Source organism: Staurois parvus, unplaced genomic scaffold, assembly GCF_062004578.1.
Source record: "Staurois parvus isolate SC_StPar_1 unplaced genomic scaffold, SC_StPar_1.0 ptg000044l, whole genome shotgun sequence".
In the NCBI taxonomy this organism is placed as follows: domain Eukaryota; kingdom Metazoa; phylum Chordata; class Amphibia; order Anura; family Ranidae; genus Staurois; species Staurois parvus.
In genome coordinates, this window is record NW_028317840.1 from 6,696,589 (window position 1) to 6,718,792 (window position 22,204).

General features: G+C 37.9%; 1 protein-coding gene and 1 pseudogene across 2 annotated transcripts in view; both read left to right on the top strand.

Annotated features, from left to right (window-relative positions):
* GRID2 (glutamate ionotropic receptor delta type subunit 2) overlaps nt 1-22,204 on the top strand; it is a 1,339,544-nt gene that overhangs the window by 1,252,787 nt on the left and 64,553 nt on the right. The gene's annotated exons all lie outside the window — the stretch shown is intronic.
* LOC149470463 (uncharacterized) lies at nt 11,583-12,275 on the top strand (annotated as a pseudogene).

Genomic DNA, 22,204 nt, shown 5'->3' on the forward strand with positions numbered 1-22,204 from the left:
TTAGGATACAATGTACCCATTTGATAAATCCACTTCGTTTCATTTTGAGACACATTTATTACCATATTTCCTCCTCTCCAAGGGGCTTCTACTCTATCTATCCCACAAAATTTCAACGATGCCGGATCTCTGTTATGATGCCTTCTAAAATGATATGATAAACTATGATGTTTGAATCCCTTCTTTATGTTTCTAATATGTTCTCCCAATCTGGTGGCAAGTTTCCTCGTTGTTCTCCCTATATACTGGAGTTTACAAGAGCACTCCAGCAGATAGGTAACATGCGTACTGTCACATGATATAAACTTATTGATCTTATGGGATGCTCCATTATAACAGGATTGAAAATCCTTGTAATGCTTTTTTCTGTCCCCTTTCAGGGTTCTACAAGCCAAACATCTCCCACACTTGAAAAAACCAGCCCTATCCAAAAAAGTAACCATTTTCTTAGGTACATCTGGAACATTTTTAACAAGTCGAGACCTTAAAGTTGGTGGTTTTCTATATATAAACAAGGGTTTGCTAGGTAACACTTTCCCAAGAGTTTCATCCCTCTATAAATTGATATAAATTGCTTTTTGTCAAATTGGTAATATCCAGTTAATGTCCGAAGTGCGTGTTCATGATTAGGTGTTTTTGAAGTTTTATATTATATATAACATTCAGATGTCATTTTTATCTTTATTTTTAGTTTTATTTTTATATTTATTTTTATTTTTATATTTATTTTTAGTTATTTTTATTTTTATTTTTATTTATTTTATATATTTTTATTTTTATTTATTTATATATATTTTATTTAAATTTAATTTAATTTATTTTTATTTTTATTTATTTTTATTTTTATTTATATTTATTTTTATTTTTATTTTCATCTTTATATTTATATATTTTTTTATTTTATTTCATTTTTATTTATTTTTTATTTTATTTAAAAAAAAAATAATAATAATTTTTATTTAATGTATTGTAATTCTCTGTCTTTACCCTTATGTTTGGGGTAGAAGACTTAAGGTTAAAATCAGGTATCATGTTTTTTAATTTTAATGCATCTAATTTAATGGTCTTTGTTTTTGTTGTAAAGGGACCTCACATGGGTATACAGAGGGATGGCGGTGATGGACATGCTTGTGTCCAGATTTGTGTCCAGATTAATTAGTGGGAGGGATCTCCCATTGCTTTATAAGCGGCTTGGAAGTGGAAATGAGCGTCTTGATAACGCCCTGTGGGTGGGGCGAAACGCGTTGACGCACTTCCGGTTGCCTGTTCCGTCGTCTGACGTCATTTCCGGTGAGTGGAACGCACGCCGAGCGGTGCGTTCCAAGGGGCCATCTTAGCATAGTGGATGAGTCTGCATCTGAGGTCTGCCATCCTGCTGTATACTAGGCTGTGGGGTCTCTTATGAAAAGTCGCTGTACTTGAAAAGTGGATCATTTTGAAAGAAAATCATTGTTGTTTCAAATAAAATGCGGGTTATATCCCGCAAAAGAATGTGAGTGGTCTGGAGAGATTATTTTGAGGAGAAATCACTACGGTATCACGCTATGGTCTTTTCTTCTTCCTGATTTTCCTTGGGGGATTCGGTGAGAGGAGTAAGCAGAAGAGGTACCCAGACATAAGAGGAAGCAGCATTTGGAGGTCTCACAAAAAGTAAAGGGGGTCCAGGAGCCCTTAATATTCCTGAAAGGCGTGTGACTCACTAATATCTGGTGAGTGCGGTTAATGTTGGTTTTTGCACTGGTGGATGGTGAAGGGATTAAAGGCACGGAAGAATCCAATGAAAATTATAATTTAATTACAATTTGATTTATTTTGTCACGGGACTGTCAATTAATTTTTTGGGATTTTTTTGTCACTGGACTTATGAATTTAATGTTTTTTATTTATATATTTATTTATATATTTATATATAATTTATTTTTGATTTTATATATTTTTTTACTAGCACAAAAGTGGTTTTGTGTCACGGTCTTTAAGTTTGTTTAATAAGTTGAGTAATGCAATTGATTATGTGGGTTTGCGCTGGTTTTTATTGATATAAGTTTTTTTGGTTTTTGTACCTGTGTACAGCAGCATCTCACGGGGAATTGTGTGTGTAATAGGAGAGTCCTGGGCGCTGAGGTTTTGTTTTCTTTACAAATCTGTGGATATGCCTGGTTTTTATGTAAGTCTCTCATATTCCAAGATTTGAGACATAGGGGGAAAATGGGTTTTAAAAGTGGTATCTAGTTTATGACTCCCCTGGAATGTCTTTGAACTCAGGGGAAGGCTTGGGTTATCCTTTTACGAGGTGCCAGATTGCATAGTTTCTTAGATCGCCCGGCACCCAGCTCAGAGAGGTTTTATAGCTCAGAGCTCCCTGCTTTGCTCTGGCCTGCCTGTGACACTTCCAACACACACACACCGACCACATGTCACTGTGGATCTCAGAGAGGGAGGGGGATGAGGAGAAGTATATTTGTATAAGATGGATGATCCTTTGCCAAGATGGAGGTTGGAGCAAAATGGTTGAACCGCGTTCATCTCTGTGGGTTTGATTGCTACAAACTCAACATAATTTTTAAAGGCATGATGATTTGCAATTTGCAAGTTAAGAGATGAAAAGTTAAGCTATATAATCTAAAAGTTTGAATTATCTTCCATATTATCAAAGGATTTTAATTATATGTAGCTCACAGCACAAAGTAATAGATTACTCTTTTTCAAATAATAATTCCCAATACTTACCACACCCAGGTATTCACGCTTTCATGTGTGCCCCCATAGCAAGCAGCTTGCTATGGGGGCACATAGAGAAGAGGAGGAGGCAAGAGATCGGGCACGGGACCCCCAGAAGAGGAGGTTCGGAGTCGCTCTGTTCAAAACCATTGCACAGATCAGGTAAGTATACAATGTTTATTATTTTAAATAAAGAAATCACTTTAAATTTATTACTTTTATATGGTAAATAATCATGTTAAAAAAGGTTTGCTAGCATTTGTATGCACAAAAAAAAGTTCTAAATTGTGCCATACAAAAAGCTATAATTATTAAATATTATGAATCTAAAACAGTAGCTTTTGTCAACATAGCTAACTGTATTTGACAGACTTTTAAAACATATACTCTTTCTTCACTGGGCCTTGTGCATTAAAAGCTTTCTCTAACTTTCCACTGCACTTGGCTATTTAATTAACCTCAGCCATGTTTATCATTGTGACTAGGGGTGAGTGAACCTAGCCAGGTTAGGTTCGATGCAGGTTCAGCAAACCCAGCATGAAGATTGCAAATTCTAAACATTGTGCCAAACCCTAGAACATTTTTAGAAACCAAATCTTGTTGTTTTTTCTGGCCATTTTAAGCTTAATAGGCACGCTATTGTTGAAAAAATAAACGCAAGCAGAGATGGGCACTGGCTTGGGGAGCTTGCACCAATGCAAAAAAAAAAAACTGTTCAGAGGGGAGAAGTCACTTTTGTGCAGCCTAAAGGGCAACACTGAAAGTTCAAAAATCCTTTATATAACACAGGAATGCCTTAAAGCTGCATGGTGTGTTACAGAACAGCAAATAATAATCATTTAAAAATGACAGTACACAAAAAAGCAAATAAAAAAAAAGCAGCAAGGTTCCCTTTTAGATTCCACATAGACCCTTATCCAAGCATTCAGCCTAATTTGCCAGGAAAGGAGGACAGTAAGCAAACAGCCCCCCTCCCTCTACTATACCAGGCCACATGACTTTCAACATGGGGTGGTAGCTTGCAATTTTTATCAGTATATAACCTACAACACTCCCATCACTCCCATCACTTAATGACAGAACTCAAAAACTGTGGTTATGTAGACACAGCACTGGGAATTGAATAGATAGGGTCATGGCCCTATTTGGCTATTTGGTCAATTAAGTCACCTTAATTTCTAAAGCATGTTAGAAAATTAAGACAAATCTAATTACATTTCTATTTTTCTTTTATCTAAATAGTACATCTCTGTGTGAGTAAAAAAAAAATAAACTGTTTTATGGATAGATAATAACAGTTTTTATAGTTCTGTCCCCATAGCAACAAATTTCTTGTGAGCAGGGCAGCAAACAAAATAAACATTTTTAGAATAGAAAATACAGCATAAGGTTAAATTCAAAATTTTAGATCAGAACGTTATTGTTATTTTATGTTAACTATATGGTATACTTTCAAAGATGTTCTATAGGAAATGATGCATCCATTACTAGAGCCAGAACATATACGAGCAGGTAAAGAAAGGTCCAGCTTGCTCCATGTCCCCTTGAGTCTTTTTCAAGTCATTTCATGGCATACTTGAGTAATCCTGCTTGGTGTTATTGTAGCTTGTCTCTTTATAGTAATTTATGTAATTGCTTTCACTTGGGTCGCTGCTGGATTTCACTTTTGTAGACATCCCTTGAAAGGAATGATTCTTTTTCTTTGAATACTAATCACGTTACTTTGAAGCAAATGGGATTCACTGGCAGTATTTTGGGCCAATTTTACAGACTTAGCTTTCAGACCTTGCGTTAAAGCAAATGAGGTATTTTTCTATCACTCCCTCCCAATTCTGGCAAACTTGGAGACAGACGAGAAAGGAAAAGCATACAGCCTTCTTAGCATGAATATGTGCTTCACCTGCATAAATGTATTGTACTGTCTGTCTGTGCAGCATAAATGGATTTGACTGTTAATGTTAAACAGGAAAAAATTCTTGTGCATAATTGCTTGGAGGTCATGTTTGAGAATAGAAAAATTGCATTTATTTCATCTAAGCGCTAAAGCTAATACTGTTTACTTATAGTGACCAATGAAAGCATATATCAAACATATCCACCAAAATGTTCCACATGCTCTGCTTCTACCTCCTAAACTATATGCCATCCTGAATTAACCTAGAATTAATTAACTGTGCTTACTGAGTATACATAGATTCAATTAAGAATGATATGGGGAATAGAAAGTGTTTTCTACTCATGTAGCTTTTTATACTGTTAGAACATTGAGAATATGCCATAAGAACACACACATACACACAAACACACATAAAAAACCACCACTATATTAAAAATGTAAGTACTGACCCATATGCAGGCATATCTGACCCATCACTTCCCAAGAGTTTTAGCCACAGGGATTAATGGCTGTCTACAGCTCCAGTTTGTAGAGGCTACTGGCTTGCCACAGGATATTAATAATGGCTGATATTGCAAAAAGAAAGAAAATGTATGAGGAAATACTAGAATAAAAAATTTTTTTTCTCCTAGATTCACATATATTACAATTGAGTATGAATTATCCTTCAAAATTCCCCTATACATAATTTAAAATATCCAGGGTATATGCCTTCCTCCTCCTGCTGAGTGTAATTTTTTTTTCTATTATCTTTTTATTAGTTTCATATTACACAATCACAAACACTATATAAATCAGTACAAATACATTTTTCAAAACATATTTTTCCCAATCCCCTCCCCCCCCAAACCCTACCCCGGAATTTACCTCCCCTGCTCTTCTCCTAACTTCCCTTTCCCTTTTTCTTCATATTCCTTCTTTACTCCCTTTACCATCTTTCTCCCTCCTCCTTTTCTCCTCTCTATCTTTTCCCTTCATTTTACATTGCCCCTCTTTCTTTTCTTCACATAAACTCCTACCAGTTCTATGTATCTTTTTAAAATTTTAAACTCATTCCATCTTTCCCATGTTATTCTAAATGTTTCTGTTTTTTCCTCTCCTATATGGTATAGTTCCTCCATCCTGCTGAGTGTTATGGTCCCAATGCTGCACCTGCCTGCCATATGATGATGTGGCAGCAGTCGCATGCAGGTGCAGCTGTGCCCAGGGCCAGGACAAGGGGGACGGAGGAGGAGCTGTTTCAAGTACAAAGATTTCATGTGGGATGGGGGGGGGGTGCCATGTAGCAAGCTGATTCATCTTGATCTGTTCCTTGGGTCCTGAGACTGCAAGCTCCTACCAATCCTACCGCAGTCACTTTCACCCTTGGATTGGTTCCGCCTTGATACTGCCATGCTACAAAGTAGCCCTTTCTGCCTGTCAGACCTCAGTGACTGTGCATCCTACAAACAGCAACCAGCTGAAAACATGTAGGATAGCCACCAGAGGACCCCTTTCCAGGTAGTAGGAACTTCCTAAAAAAAGGAGCTTCTTCTCAGATAGGCTGTATCTGGCAGAGTGGTTCAGAATGGAATACTAATACTATACATTACAGTGTATTTTGTCTGTAAGGGCCCCTTTAACACACCCACATTGCAGTAACATACCCTACGAATGGTACGTTCTACTGTGCCCTTTATTTTGAATGACACTTCAACACTCATTTAGAACACACCTTTTGCTGCAACAAACCCCAGCGCATCACAATGATTTGATTTACTAAAACTTGAGAGTGTTTTAAATTTTGGTGTAGCTGTGCATGGTAGGCAATCAGCTGCTAACTTCAGTTTGTTCAGTTACATTTTGACAAAAAACCTGTAAGCTGATTGGTTTCTGTGCAGAGCTGCACCAGATTTTGCACTCTCCAGTTTAAGTAAAATCAACCTCAATGTGTTCTGCACTGTGCTTCACAAATGTACAACAAGACCTATAATTTCTGGACATTACAGCCTATTCATTGTGAATGAGCTGTTTAACAGTGCATCACAAGGCACAAAAATGCACGTCTTGCAGTGCAGTGTGTATGGTGTGATTGGGCCCTGAGGTCTGAAACATTTCTGTGTTACAACATTACATGGTAATGCATCTTATATGCATTAGCGCATTGGGGTTGATTTACTAAAAATGCAGAGTGCAAAATCAGGTGCAACTGTGCATGGTAGCCAATCAGCTTCTAACTTCAGTTGTTCAATTAAGGTTTGACAAAGAAACCTGGAAGCTGATGCAGAGCTGTGTCAGATTTTGCACTCCCCAGTTTTAGTAAATCAAGCTCATTGTGTTCCATTTTCAATGGCACTACAATGCATTTAAGTAACATGCCAAATGTGTTGCATCACATCACAACACACAGTAACACATTACCATGCATTGTAGTGCACTGCAATGGAAAAATGCTAAATGTGCTTTTTTTTACCTTTCTTCTGCATTGGCAGCAAATTCAATTGAATAAGCTGTTTTAACTAAACATACGTTGACATGCGACTTAATTTGCTCACTTCAATACACCAGAGATGATAGGTTTGAATGGCCTTAAGGGCTCATCAACATAAAAATGCATGTGCTTTACCACATTTCATGCATTGAGGTGCATTACACTAGGTTTTACGTTCTCTAATTCTTAGCTTGGGCCCTCTGGAAAAGTTCCTGGTGGTTTTGTAAGTTCCTGAGGTGGCAGTGGATGAATGATGATTACTTTATTGTTATGCTGTACACCCAATCTCTAAATAAAATAGAGAAAGTGGGGAGAAGTGTGTCATAGGGGTTAATACTTTCTTTGAGTACTGGAGTGACTGCTATGTGGTGCTGGCTGTGAATGAGTGTAGACGTAGCTGTCATTGTGCTAATTTTACTGTGAATTTTTATTCTACAACCCCCCAATCTTAATTTTGTTGAGTATCATCTCATATTGTGTTGTGGTGTTGTGCCAATTTGGGGGCACCATATATTTTAACACAGTGTGATAATTATACTCTATTCATGTTTTACATTGCACTATGATGTGGGCACAGTATTGCATTGCATAATCATGGTCTCTATGAAAGTAGAATATGAGCTCTATGGTACTTTTTCAGTGGCAAATCTGTGTGCTGCATCATAGACTGCTGTATTGTGAAAGGGACATTTTATAAATAGCTTGTGAGCAAGGCGTTTTTTCTTTGTAAAATTGATATTTTTATTTTCAGTGTCACATCCATATATTTTATTATAAAGCACCACATACAGTATACTGTACAGTGATTTTACAATAAAGTGCAATATCACTGCCTGCACAACAACTTGGTTCCTTGATCTTTAAAAAAGGGAGTTGAGTGTGCAGTGTTTGGAAGGCAGGGCAGGAGAGTCCTGCTACCTCTACTGACACAAAAAATCCCAAAATCAATTTAGCACACTTACTGAGTTAGTTCATAGACTCTATCGGATCCCCTGACTAAGACTACAATCCACCTTAAGTGAACCTTAAATATGTTGGGAATGCAACAGCATGTACTATAATGTACTATATATAGTATTGTGTGTTAATATCACTTGACCAGTAGATGGCACTATACACTAAAGGTTACTAGTTGTGTATATCTGAAAACTTGTTTGTTCCTCCCTCTCTCTATCATCTCTTCAGGAAGTAATGAGTCTGAAACATGTCTGCTGTTATACAGTCTGCTGCAATGTGCTCTCTATGTTTGTAACTTAAGCCACACAAGTAAAGCCTGAATTTTGCTATCACTACCAGTGTCTTCTATAACACATAACCAACAGATTATAGGCCCAGCTCCAGACACTGGAAAAAGGAGAACTACAAGCAAGTAAGTGCTGCATTTACAATCCTACCAATTTACTGAAAGATGGCAAGTGTTTCAGATATGAAGTTTACAATAGCAAAGCTCAACAATACCAACTACCAGCTATGGAAGTTTAAGCTTGAAATGCTGTTATCCAAAGATGACTTGTGGCAGGTACTAGATACACACAGACCCAATGACAACCCGGAAGAATGGGACAGAAAAAATAGGCAAGCAAAAGCAGTCATAAGCCTGTTAGTGGAGGACGATCAACTCATTCATATAAGGAAAGAAAGCACAGCTAAAGGTATGTGGACTGCATTACAAAAGCTGCATGAACGTGCAAACCTAAACAGTAAACTATATCTACTACACAAACTGTATAAGATGAGGCTGGAAAAAGGGCAGGAAATGGGTGAACATGTAAATGCCATGCTAGAAATTGTGGACCAGCTGGGTGCAATAGGTGAAGAAATAAAAGGCAACCATGTTGTGGCGCTACTTCTGTGCAGCCTTCCAGAATCATACAGTGCCCTTATAAATGCTGCATAGTGAAGAGAACGAGAGACCAGAGGCAGCTGTGAAGGTGCATGAAGGCATAAGACAAAGCAAAGAAACCAGGGTATGTTTTCGTTGCAAAAAGGCCGGTCACCTGAAAAAGAACTGTTCAATCTGGAAAGCTGAGCAGCGAAAGCGGGAGCTACCCACAAGAGAAAGAGCTAAAGCAGTCATGAAAGAAAATGAAAGTGCATCATGGAGTGGTACTTTTAAAGTGACTCAGAATAGTACCTCACATGGATGGTACATTGATTCAGGGGCAACAAGTCACATGACAAGCGACGAGACATTCTTCACAGAAATTGATTTTAGTGTAAAAGATAAAGTCTTCCTAGCAAATGGGAAAAGTATTACAGCAGAAGGTAAAGGTCAGGGATTTCTGAACTGCAAAACGCCATCAGGGGGCAAGCAGAGCATCCTTGTAAAGAATGTTCTATATGTTCCAAGCCTAGAAGGAAGCCTCCTATCAGTTAAAACCCTTGCAAGCAATGGACTCACTGTCCAGTTCAGAGGTAATGAATGCACAATTCAAAATGGAAAGCAAATTCTAGCAAGAGGAAGATTAAATGAACATCTGTACAAACTCATCACTGAAAGTGAGAAGGCTAATGCGGCAACTCATAGCCCACATGACAAGTGCATCCACCTGTGGCATAGAAGATTGGGGCATCGAAACCCAGAAGCTATAAATAACTTTGCAAAGAGAAGTCTATCAGAAAACATGAAAATATTGCCTTGCCACACACTCAGCAAGTGTGCGTGTTGCATCAAAGCAAATGCCACCCGAACCTTTCTTCCACAGACCAGTCAGAGTAAAACCATTAAACCCATGGAACTGATACACAGTGATGTGTGCGGACCAATGAAAACCATCACACCTGGCGGGAACAGATATTTACTGACTTTCATCGACGATTATTCCAGGTACACAATAACGTATCTAATGAAGCACAAAAGTGAGACATTAGAAAAACTTCAAGATTTTGTAGCTATGACAAGCAACAAGTTTCAAAGGAAACCTGGAATAATACGCACTGACAATGGAGGGGAATATATGAATAAAGAGATGGAATCATACCTAAAGAAACAAGGTATTATACACCAAACAACCGTACCATACACTCCTGAGCAAAACGGTGTAGCGGAAAGAAAGAATCGCACTCTTGTAGAAATGACCAGATGTATGATTACGGACGCTGGCTTACCTAACAAATACTGGGGAGAAGCAATAATGACTGCAACATACCTACAAAACAGGCTCCCATCAAAAGCTATTGAGAGTACACCATATGAAATGTGGAATGGATCAAAACCCAACATAGGACATATCAGAGTATTTGGCTGTAAAGCATATGCCCACATTCCAAGTCAGAAACGCTCCAAGTTGGAGAACAAAGCCATAGAAGGCATTCTGGTGGGCTACAGTGAGCAGAGTAAGGGATATAGAATCCTTTGTCCAAAGACCAACAAGGTCACAGTAAGCCGCAGTGTTTATTTTGATGAAAGTGAAGCATCAGATAATACAATTCTTGAAAAATGTGGAGATTTACACACTAAATCGTCAAGAGACACTGACCCATGCGAAGCAGGACAAGAGCCAGAACAAGAAGAAGTGGAACTTACAATCAACGAGCCAATAGAACCCACTGAACAACAAGAAATCAGAAGATCCTCTCGAATGACAAAAGGGATACCACCCCGCAGGTTATCATACGCTGCTAAAACACATCAAACACAGGAGCCAACATCCTGGGAAGACATAGAAACTTTGCCGAGAAGGGAAGCCGATCAGTGGAGAAAAGCAGCTGAAACACATCAAACACAGGAGCCAACATCCTGGGAAGACATAGAAACTTTGCCGAGAAGGGAAGCCGATCAGTGGAGAAAAGCAGCTGAAGAAGAAATAAAATCACTTCAAGAAAATAAAACTTGGTCACTAACAGAACTCCCTCCCGGTCGCAAAACCATCGGAAGCAAATGGACTTTTAAAGTAAAATATGATGCAGAAGGAAACATCCATAGATACAAAGCAAGATTAGTTGCCAAGGGATACTCCCAGAAATTTGGAGAAGATTACGATGAGACATTTGCTCCAGTTGTGAAACATTCTACTATAAGAACACTCCTTAGTATTGCTGCCGGAAAGGGAATGCAAGTAAAGCATCTAGATGTCAAAACTGCCTTTTTGTATGGAGACATCAAGGAGGATCTGTACATGGAACAGCCACCAGGCTTTGAGAAAGAAAAGAACCTTGTATGCAAACTGCAAAAGAGCATCTACGGGCTCAAGCAAGCGGCGAGAGCATGGAATGAAAAAGTGAACGAAATACTCAGAAAAGAAGGGTTCTCAAAAAGTAAAGCAGATCCATGTCTGTATTCAAAGAATCAAGAGAACAAATGGACATACATCCTAATATACGTCGATGACATCTTGACGTGTTTTGAACAAGAAGGGGACTATGACCAAATAGTTCACAAACTGAAACAAAATTTTGAAATTAAAGAGTTGGGGAACATTACTCACTATCTAGGAATTCAAATAGAGCAGGAAGAGGATGGAAGCTATCTTCTTAACCAAAGTCAGAAAATTACAGAAATGTTAGAACAGTTTCACATGCAAGATGCAAAGGAAGCAAAAACACCAATGGAACCAGATTATCTAAAAAACAATGGAACAGAAAACTTGTTACCTAACAATGATTATTACCGCAGGGCAATCGGAAAATTGCTATACATCGCCACCGTGACAAGACCAGACATCGCCCTAGCAGTGGGAATACTTTGCAGAAAAGTCGCAACGCCGTGTCAACGCGACTGGAATGCAGTAAAGAGGGTAATGCAGTACCTAAAGGGAACAAATCGGATGAAGCTGCGACTTTCAGCATCATCAAACCCAAAACTGATTGGATATGTGGACGCCGATTGGGCTGGAGATACCACTGACCGCAAATCTACAAGTGGTTACATCTTCCAGTATGGACAAGGAACCATAAGCTGGTCTAGTCGGAAACAAGTGACTGTTGCACTCTCTTCAACTGAAGCGGAATACATAGCAGCAGCACATGCATGTCAAGAAGCCATTTGGATTCGTCAACTTCTACTAGACATGGGACTGAATATGTCACAACCCACACCCATCTTTGAAGACAATCAGGGATGCATAAAGCTTACACACTCTGAGAAGATTAACCCAAGAACCAAGCACATTGATGTAAGATATCATCTGCTCAGAGACATGCAAGAACAAGGGGTTATCGACATCCAGTACTGCCCATCAGAGGAGATGATTGCAGATGCACTCACCAAACCTTTGCCAAGGGAACGTCATTGTTTTCTACAAAAGAGACTAAATGTCATATAATTATGCACATGCCGTTGAGAAGGGGTGTTGGGAATGCAACAGCATGTACTATAATGTACTATATATAGTATTGTGTGTTAATATCACTTGACCAGTAGATGGCACTATACACTAAAGGTTACTAGTTGTGTATATCTGAAAACTTGTTTGTTCCTCCCTCTCTCTATCATCTCTACAGGAAGTAATGAGTCTGAAACATGTCTGCTGTTATACAGTCTGCTGCAATGTGCTCTCTATGTTTGTAACTTAAGCCACACAAGTAAAGCCTGAATTCTGCTATCACTACCAGTGTCTTCTATAACACATAACCAACAAAATATACTTAATGAACATTGCAAATGCACAAATAACTTATCATCTGGGAGAGCTTTTGACAGCCCACCATATCAACATACAACCACAAAGATAAGTCCAACATATTACATGTTTGGCCATCCAAAAGTATAATGAGGTATACTTTCCAATAATGGTCAGCTCAGCACTCATCAAATAGGCAGACACAACTACAATAAAATTATGCAAACAGTTTATAATCAAACTTCCAGCTGCTGCAACTCCCAGTATGCATTTTAAATGTACAGACAAATGTAAATCAGAGTCACTCATCTGCCACATTCATGAAGTGTAATATAAAGAGACTTAGCAGTGGTAACCCACAACGTTCACTGTCCGGAGCATATCTGGGCAATCTGGCTTTGCCTCACATAGGCGAGGAACCAACCATTTCTCCTCACCTCCTGCATCTGGGCAAAGTCAAAGCATTATGTTCTAAGCCTACTTGGGGCCTTCCTGTGTACCATATAACCATAACACCCATACTTCATTGCTTGAAGGCCTTCTAGTGGTGCTAGGAGAGACAAAGCTTAACCACTCACATATGAGCCTGGGAACGGTGAGATACCTACTCATGAACTTTGTGACAGACTTCATATTCAAATGGTGATATACAGTATGTCATTCTTGAATATGGGATTTGCAATATTCCCGATAACTTTTCTTTCTTTTCGCATGATGATGTATATAGTTTGGGATTTACTGCTGGTTCATTTATAAAAATTACAATCAAAGTTTCTGCTTGTCTGCACATGAGGATTATTTTTTAGGAATTTTGTTTGTTTTTATAAATGATGCCTGGCCTTGGGCAGGTACCAGCAATAACAAGTCATAGAGTTGTGCATATAAGACCGGTACTTATATTTATTTGACAGCCTTGTTCAGATGTCACCTTCAGTAAGCTTAAGAGAGGCTTATTTAAAGATGAAGCTGAAGTTTAATCTTCACATTATTTTTCCATCCCTGGTTTATCCCCGCCCCTTTCATTAACATGATAATGACATTTTTAAGCAAAAACCTTTGCATTTGCATTAGATACCTTATTTTAGAATCCAGTGATGTCTTCACAAGGTATCTGTGCTTCACTATGCAATGGAGACAGACCATGACCAGCGAGAGAGACCTTGCATAACTTCCTAAAAACAATACAGCACTCTGCCTCAGTACTTCATCATTCATGAAGTAAGCATTGGGTTGGCTCACAATGGGAGTTATTCAACTTTCAAATGCCTTGATGGATGACAGCCTTGAGGTGTCCCTACTCAGACTGCATTTGAATGCATACTACCCAAGGTAATATCCACATGTGATACTGATAGCTTCCATGATAAAAAGAAATGAAAACCAATACATAGGAGGAGTTGGCCAGGAACAGTGAGACTGGGGAGGAAATAACTAGATTATACTGGATCTGACTTGCTGCAGCTTCTAATGCACACCATCAGAAGGTCACAGTGTGCAAGGAAATCTGAGTGAATTTTAAATGAACAGCAATAATGCTGGTAAATCCCACCATCTATGCATCCAATCTTTGTTCTGTTGAAGAGCTGCACCCACTGAAAGAATCTTCAGCACCCGACACTTCGAGGTGGCACTGGTTAATAAAGGACTTTCTAGCAGCATTAGACATTAAACCCTAACTCTGTGGTAGATTAGTCAAAATATAAACCTGCACTGCAAGGGTTACATTTTTGTTATGTCTAGAGGTAGAATAAAACCCACTCTCTGGTCTGCGGTGGTCCTTCTGCGTCATCACGTATAATGACATAACTTGTAACTCTACATTACATTAGAGTGGAGGGGATGAGCATGTGGCCATGGCTGTGAGTAGCTTACAACTCAACTCCTTCATACTACTGGAAGGAGTCGTAGCGTGGATTACAATGATTATTTCTGCTTTTCCACCACAACTAGAAATAGTGAGCATTTAGCCAGTGCAGTGCGGGAAGACCCCAGCTCTGTTGTGCACAGAGTTGGGCTTTAAAGTGTATGTAACCCCAACTAAACTTTACTTATTTGGATTGTTAAAAACTATTGAAAGCATTGTGTTATATCTGTTTGATACATGCAAAATGTACCTCTTGTGGAAATCTGGTCAGCTAAAAACTTCCTGTACTCTCTGACTTTTGTGCAGTCTTATAGGCTAGCATTGTTCCCTGTTTTCTCTAAGAATTGTGTAACATCTTGCCAAAAAATTAAGAAAAAAAGCCTGAAAAAAAGAAAGCTAATGTGACCATCACAATCAATGAGTGATAAGCTGCAATATATTTAATTTTTGTACTTGTAGATATTCTTTAACAGTGGGACATGCTCAAACAGAACCTCAAGATTCTTCTAAACTGGATATTTGTACAAAGAAGTGGTAATCACCCCAACCTATAATTGAGTTTTGCAGCAAGGTGCACATGGAAGGGCAATGCACAAACAAACAAAGAAATTCCCAGCATACTTACCAGCCAACCTGCAAAACAACTGGATTGGCCCTGTCTAACAGTTTACGTTAAAAACATAGGGTTTTGTTTGCACACATTTGCAAATATATACATAGGCTGCAATGCCCATGTCAAGGGATTCTGTATTTACTGTGGTCCTAACTCTAAATTTCCAGAGCCTCCATAGTAGGAGTACATATACAAATGAATAGATTAAAGGCAGGCATGTCTGGAGGAAGCCCATCCCTCCTTGGGCTGAATATGTGTTTTTTGCTGCAATTTAGGCACCCAAATGGATTGATAAAAAAGCAAAATGGCTGTCCAAAAACTCTATTTTGAAGACTGAATGTAGCTTCATCCCCCACAGTTCTACTGCTGAATGTAAAATAAATCTATAATAACAAAAAAAAAATACCATCATCACATTTGCAATAATATTAAGAAAAACATAGGAAAACTACACTTTAATTTGTGCCATCATGAAAATTGTGTTACTTGGACTCTATTATTGCATCAGTTTTGTAACGAATAAGACAGCAATATGTCGAATGGTTCTGCAACAAGTTGATTTGCGGCAAAGGGCCATAACCTTTCATACATTCACAAAATGGGAACAGTGAGATTTTCCTTTCCCAAGCGAACTCTCTTTAATATTGCTGCTTATCTCTTGCCTCCCTGAAGGCTTTTTACATGATGCTGACAAGACATTTCAGTTTATACTTTGCAGGTCATCCCAGTTATAGCACATCAAGTTATTTTGGCAGATAAAAAAAAAGAAAACAAAATACTTTACTATATGCTGCCTCTGCGGAAATCTTTCAACTGAGAAAACTGTCACTCTTAGAAGACAGGTGATTACTTTGCTAATAAAATTAGATTAGAAAATATATGGCTGTTGGTTTACAACAAGGTGAAAGGTCTTAGATGGACTATCGATCAATAATGACATAGCTATTACACAAAGACAATGGAGCCGGAATGACTTAGCAGCACATCCATTGAGGTCTATAAACTGTGCTCTTTAACACGGCTCTAGGCACAACACATTTACTGCATGCAATACATAATAATATACAAAGAGCCTGTTGTGGAGGGTAATTCATTTAATTTATTTAGAAAGATTGTGGCACCAGGCTACAGGTTAAGCTAATGAAAACAACAAAGAACCAGTGACCAGGGGTGCAAATTATGTATTTCTTTACTTTAAAACAGAAGTAAACCCATCTATTTACCTGTTTTCCAAAACAGTTAAATTCAAGGCATGAATGAGAACTGTAACAGTTGCTTGTGCTCTCAGCTGAGCTGTCAAACCATCAAGTGGCTGGTGTCATAACCAATCACATGTGCAGCACCATGGTAACTGCAAATCAAACAGAGGCTAAGAGGGCAGCGTTCATGGCTATAAAGAATAGCAGCGATTATTTCTGCTTTAAGTCCCATTTTGCTGTAAAATAAAATACAGTATAGTATACTACAAGTACATAATTTGGGTTATGAATGCAGTTTTTATCTTTAAGTAAGACTGTCACATCTTATTTGCTGTTCTGTATTTATGATATGGTATTGCAGCAAACCTGTGCTTCAATGCAGGGAAAATTATTATTATTATTATTATAAAGGATTTGCATAGCGTCAACAATTAGTGTAGAGCTTTGCAACATAAACAGAAACTGTACAATTACAATGCAGTTCAATACATAAGGAATAGGAGGGTCCTGCTCATGGAGCTTACAATCTAATGGAAGGGGGAGTTGCTGCAAAAGGTAGTAAATACAGGGGGTGATCTGGGGTGAATCAACAAGTTCACTATAAAGCTGACTCTTGCAGTATCTTCTTGCAGTATCATTTACAATTTAATGTGATTTCCTTGCACACTGTGAACTTCTGATGATGTGCATTAGAAGCTGCAGGAAATCAGATCCATTGCCTAAATTGCAGCAAAAAACAATTATTCAGCCCAAGGAGGGATGGGCTCCCTCCAGGCATACCTGCCTTTAATCTATCCATTTGTATATGTGCTCCTACTATGGATGCCCTGGAAATTTAGAGTTAGGACCACAGTGAATACAGAAGTCCATTGGCATGGGCATTGTAGCCTATGTATATATTTGCAAATGTGTACAAACAAAACCCTCTGTTTTTAATGTAAACTGTTAGACAGGGTCAATCCAGTTGTTTTGCAGGCTGGCTGGTAAGTTTGCTGGGAAATCCTTTGTTTGTTGTGTGCATTGCCCTTCCATGTACACCTTGCTGCAAAGGTCAGTTATATGCTGGGGTAGTTACCACTTCTTTGTACAAATATCTAGTTTAGAAGAATCTTTATGTTCTGTTTGAGCATCTCCCACTGTTAAAGAATATCTACAAGTACAACAATGAAATATATTGCAGCTTACCACTCCTTGAATGTGCTGGTCACATTATCTTTTTTTTCAGGATTTTTTCCTTATTTTTTGGCAAGATGTTCCATAATTCTTAGAGAAAACAGGAAACAATGCTAGCTTATAAGACTGGAACAATGTAAGAAAGCACAGGAAGTTTTTAGCTGACCAGATTTCCACTAGAGGTGAATTTTGCACTTATCAAACAGATAAAACACAATGCTTTCAATAGTTTTTAACAATCCAAGAAAGTAAAGTTTAGTGTTGGGGTTACATACATTTTAAAGCCCAACTCTGTGCACAACAGAGCTGGGGCCTTCCTGCACTGCACGGGCTAAATGTTCACTATGTCCCATCCAGTCTTAGAGTTGACCCTAGTTGGAGTTTACACAAGGCTGAGGACTTATTGGCCACCCGAATATGACAGAGCTGGTGTCTGAGTGTCTAGTTGGCAAGCATCACTGTCATGTGGAAGGAAGGGGGTTGGGTCACATGATCCACAAAATTCAGTTTTTTTTAAGCAGGCATAAAATGGACTGTCATGGGAGTAACTGAAGGTGAATATTGTACGTATCTATGTATGTATGTAATATGCAAGAGGGGGTCTAGTCATTAAAGTGTACCCGTTGTTTAACCCATATGAGTAAGCACAGCTTTAACAATTGAGAATTGTAACATGGCCAGGACATGGCAGTCTGTATTTGACTCAGCACCATACAAAATCCTGCTTGACTGTTGAAACATCAGGCATTATGAGGTCATTGTTTTCAATTAGTTAGATGCCTGACAGCTCAACCACTGTGTTGCACTGTAAACCAGGAAGCAGAGTCTGGATTTGTAATGTGCAAATATGGCTGTAAGTCAATACTGATGCTCTGGCTGTCAGGTAATACAGAGTCTTAAACCCAAAGGGAACAAAGAGATCCTTTGCCAGACTCTCCTTTCTCTGTTCACAACCTATGTAGGCTATTACAGTAGTAATTCTGTCATTGGGCTTATTTTTTCAACTTCCTAAGGTGCAGCACTTTTTGTTTTGGGCACAGTTGATAATACAACCTCTGCTATTGTTTTTTTGTTGTTGTTTTTGTTGTGTTGTTCATTGTAACCACTTGCCCTTCAGTGGATGTACCCCCCTTCCAGACCAGTCCATTTTTTGCGTTACAGCGCTGTTTTACTTTAACTGACAATTGTGCAGTCATGCAACACTGCACCCAAATGAAATTTACATCCTTTTTTCCCACAAATTGAGCTTTCTTTCGGTGGTATTTGATCGCCTGTGCTTTTTTTTTATTTTTCCACTATAAAAAAAATACTGACAATTTTGAGAAAAAACTATATTTTTTACTTTTTGCTATTAACCTCCCCAGTGGTCTGATTATGTCAGTGTTTCTGTGCTCAAAGCGGTAAATCTTTTTGTATGGAAATATGAATTTTGTTTATTGTAGGCCTGTAATTTTTAGGAATAACTCACTGAAATCTGTCCAAACAAGAGTCTAGTAAACATCCCGGGTATGTTACAATTTGAAACACGAAATCATAAATTATAATTTAATAAATAATCATAAAAAATAATAATATAATAATAATAATAAATTTAATTCAATAATATAATCAAAACAAAATTTTAAATATAGCTCCAAGTTCGCAGATCACTGAGCAAAGTCGCAAAATCATTTTCAGTGTCAGATGATGAATTTCCCCACAAATCATTATCACTCAATTCTGCAATTAGTTCTAATTTACTATCGCTGTTCTCTAGCTGGGCTAAAACCACTTTTGACCTAAAGGGACGCTTTTTGGACGCCATGGACTTTTCTCAGTTTCCAGGCAGAAAGAACAGTAAAAATGCAGGCAGGGCACAGGACAAAGCAGTAGGGACAAAATGTATGTGAAATGGTTTGATACAGTAATGTTTTACTATGTGATTTTAGTATATTGAGTGAATGTCACTTTTTCACATTTTTAAATTTCCCGCCGTTCCGTCCCCGTACGTTCTGACGTTGCAGGGAATGGAACCCAGAAGACGGATGCCAGCATCGGCTGAAGGACATTGCCGGGGACACTGCAGGAGGAACAACGCGGGAGCGAAGGACAAGGTAAGTGAAGAAGAGATCCCGGAGCAGCGCTGCAGTGTATTCCCGGGTTACCGCTTGTCATGCTGAAACTTTACCCCAAGCTACACGCGGGAATACCTCCAGGGAGGTTAAACATGTCCAGTAAAAAAATTAAAAATCAAATTTCATCATAAATTTAGGCCAAAATGTATTCTGCTACATGTCTTTGCTAAAAAAAAAAAATACCAATACGTTTAAATTAATTGGTTATAGCATTTACAAATGGAAGTATACATACTGGGATTTATTTTTTTTTTCATTTTTACTAGTAATGACGGAGATCAGTGACTTAAAGCAGGACTGAAGCAGGAATTCTGACACTGGGGGAACTGACTTGGTGTCATTGACATCCCCAGTGACACCAATACAGTGATCAGTGCTAATAAAAAGCACTGACACTGTAGTAATGGCACTGGGTAGGAAGGGGTTAACATGTGGGATGATCAAAGGGTTAACTGTGTGCTGTGTGCTGTTTTACTTGAGGCTGTGTCTGTGTGCTTCACTGTAAGTACACTGCTTTGTATGGCTGTGCTGTTTTGTTTACTAACAGTTCTCCCCCATGTTGGAGATGCCTGGCAATCACCAGGCGCCGGGGAGTAATCATCAGTCGGGACCCAGTGATTGACAGCCAAGGCCACGAATGGCTCCCCTGCCCAGAAATGCAAACTCACGTATATGTACGTGATTTTGCGCACCCATGCCACCCTGTATATCTGCTATAGGGTGGATGGGAAGCAGTTAAGGAGACATCTCCTCACTTCCTGCCTCAGTGACACACTGAGACAACAATAAAATCTAATAAAAGTTATAATCTTCCACACTCTATCTAAAACAAAAAGAATTTTAATACCAGAAGCATCAACGTTTCAGAATGGTTCATAAGCACGGCATTGTTGCCCCTGGGATCCATCCACTCTTTGAACTTGGTGACATTGTGTCACCTGCCATCTTTGAAATTTGATTGTTCATTAATCAATTTAAAGACAGAAAGCATATCTTAATTTGGAGTTTTATAATCACAGTATACACTTTCATTTTATAACATCAGCATTATAATACTAATAGAAACAATAGTTATACAGTGTATTTGATAATCCAATATAAGCTTACTTCAAAGACCTCCTTTAATGTTGTGAGTGTGGCTTGTCTGCTGAACATCTCTTTCCACAACTTCCTGCATTGCTTCTCCTCTGCTGTTTACTTTCAATTTCTAAGGACTACATATCCCATGGTACCTTGCTGCCTGCAAGCAGTGATTCCTGTACTGACTCTGTGAAATGTAGGACACAGCAGTGCCTATTCACAGGGCATAGTGAATATGTGTCACAGAGTTCAAGGAAGTAAATGTGTGGTGATCTTTACAAAGTTTACAAACTTCAAGATCATTCAGATAAATAGGGGCCGGCTAGAAATAATTGAAATACAATGTGGAAATGAATATATGATATTACATTTTGACTATATTTACACTTTAATGTGTTTGGAAAGTAAATACACAATACTGGAAAAAAAAACATTTTAATGATTTCCAAGAATAAAGAATCAACCAGGATATTTTAGTAATATGTTCCCTCTTTTAACACCTCCCCAATTACAAAAACACATGGCATCCTTTTGACTTCTTCTGTATGAATAGTTTCAGATACCACACTCAATAGCACACATCTTTAAAGTAAAATATGTAACTTTGATTTTATCTCCAATTTGTGACACATTAAGCATCCTGTTGGCTGCTGTCAAAAAATAAAATGACAAATGCTACAACTTCTACTGTTATGACAACAACACCCATATATAATGAACACATTTAGAACTATGGATTTATTTTTAAATCATTTGTTCCCTCATAGATCTGAATGACCAATAAAAACATTACGTAGTGAGCATATGGTCACCCAAACAAATATAATGGAAGTAAAGAAAATGTGTATGGATCAAAAATGCAAATATCTCTATTTTGCGCATCTAGCTATCTACAGTATCTATAAAAATATTTAACCAGTTAAGCTTTTGCACCTGTATGCATGCTATTGTCCACAGCAATTTTTCCATTTTGGCTATGAGCCTGTTTATTCAGCAATATCTTCATTATTAAGATAACGTAGTACATATTTTCTTTTGACAATTTTATTTTGCAAAAGGATTTTATTTTTTTTCTTTCCATAATCAAAAACATAACAAAGGTAAAAAGTACCTTTTCTACTTTTGATCAGTGTTACCTTAAAAATAAATTAATCTTACTGTAAATACAAATATATATTTCACTCTGTAATTTGACTCATTTAAAATAACACCAAAATATGGTTCTTGTATAAAGCAGTGGAAAGTTGTTTGCTAATGAGATAAATGCTTTTTTACATTTTCAAATACAACAATGAATGAAACAATGATATATATAGCAGACCAAAAAAGAGTAATTGCGTGAAATTCATTGTTATGGTTTGCATATACTTTAATATTCCAGCGTACAAGTTGCAGAGTGGTGATATAGGAACTTAATATATTTAATAAATATAAATGAATGCATTTTTTAGTACTGTATATTGTGCACAGTACACCAGAGAGAAATTGAATTGAAAGGTAAGTATAATGATGTAT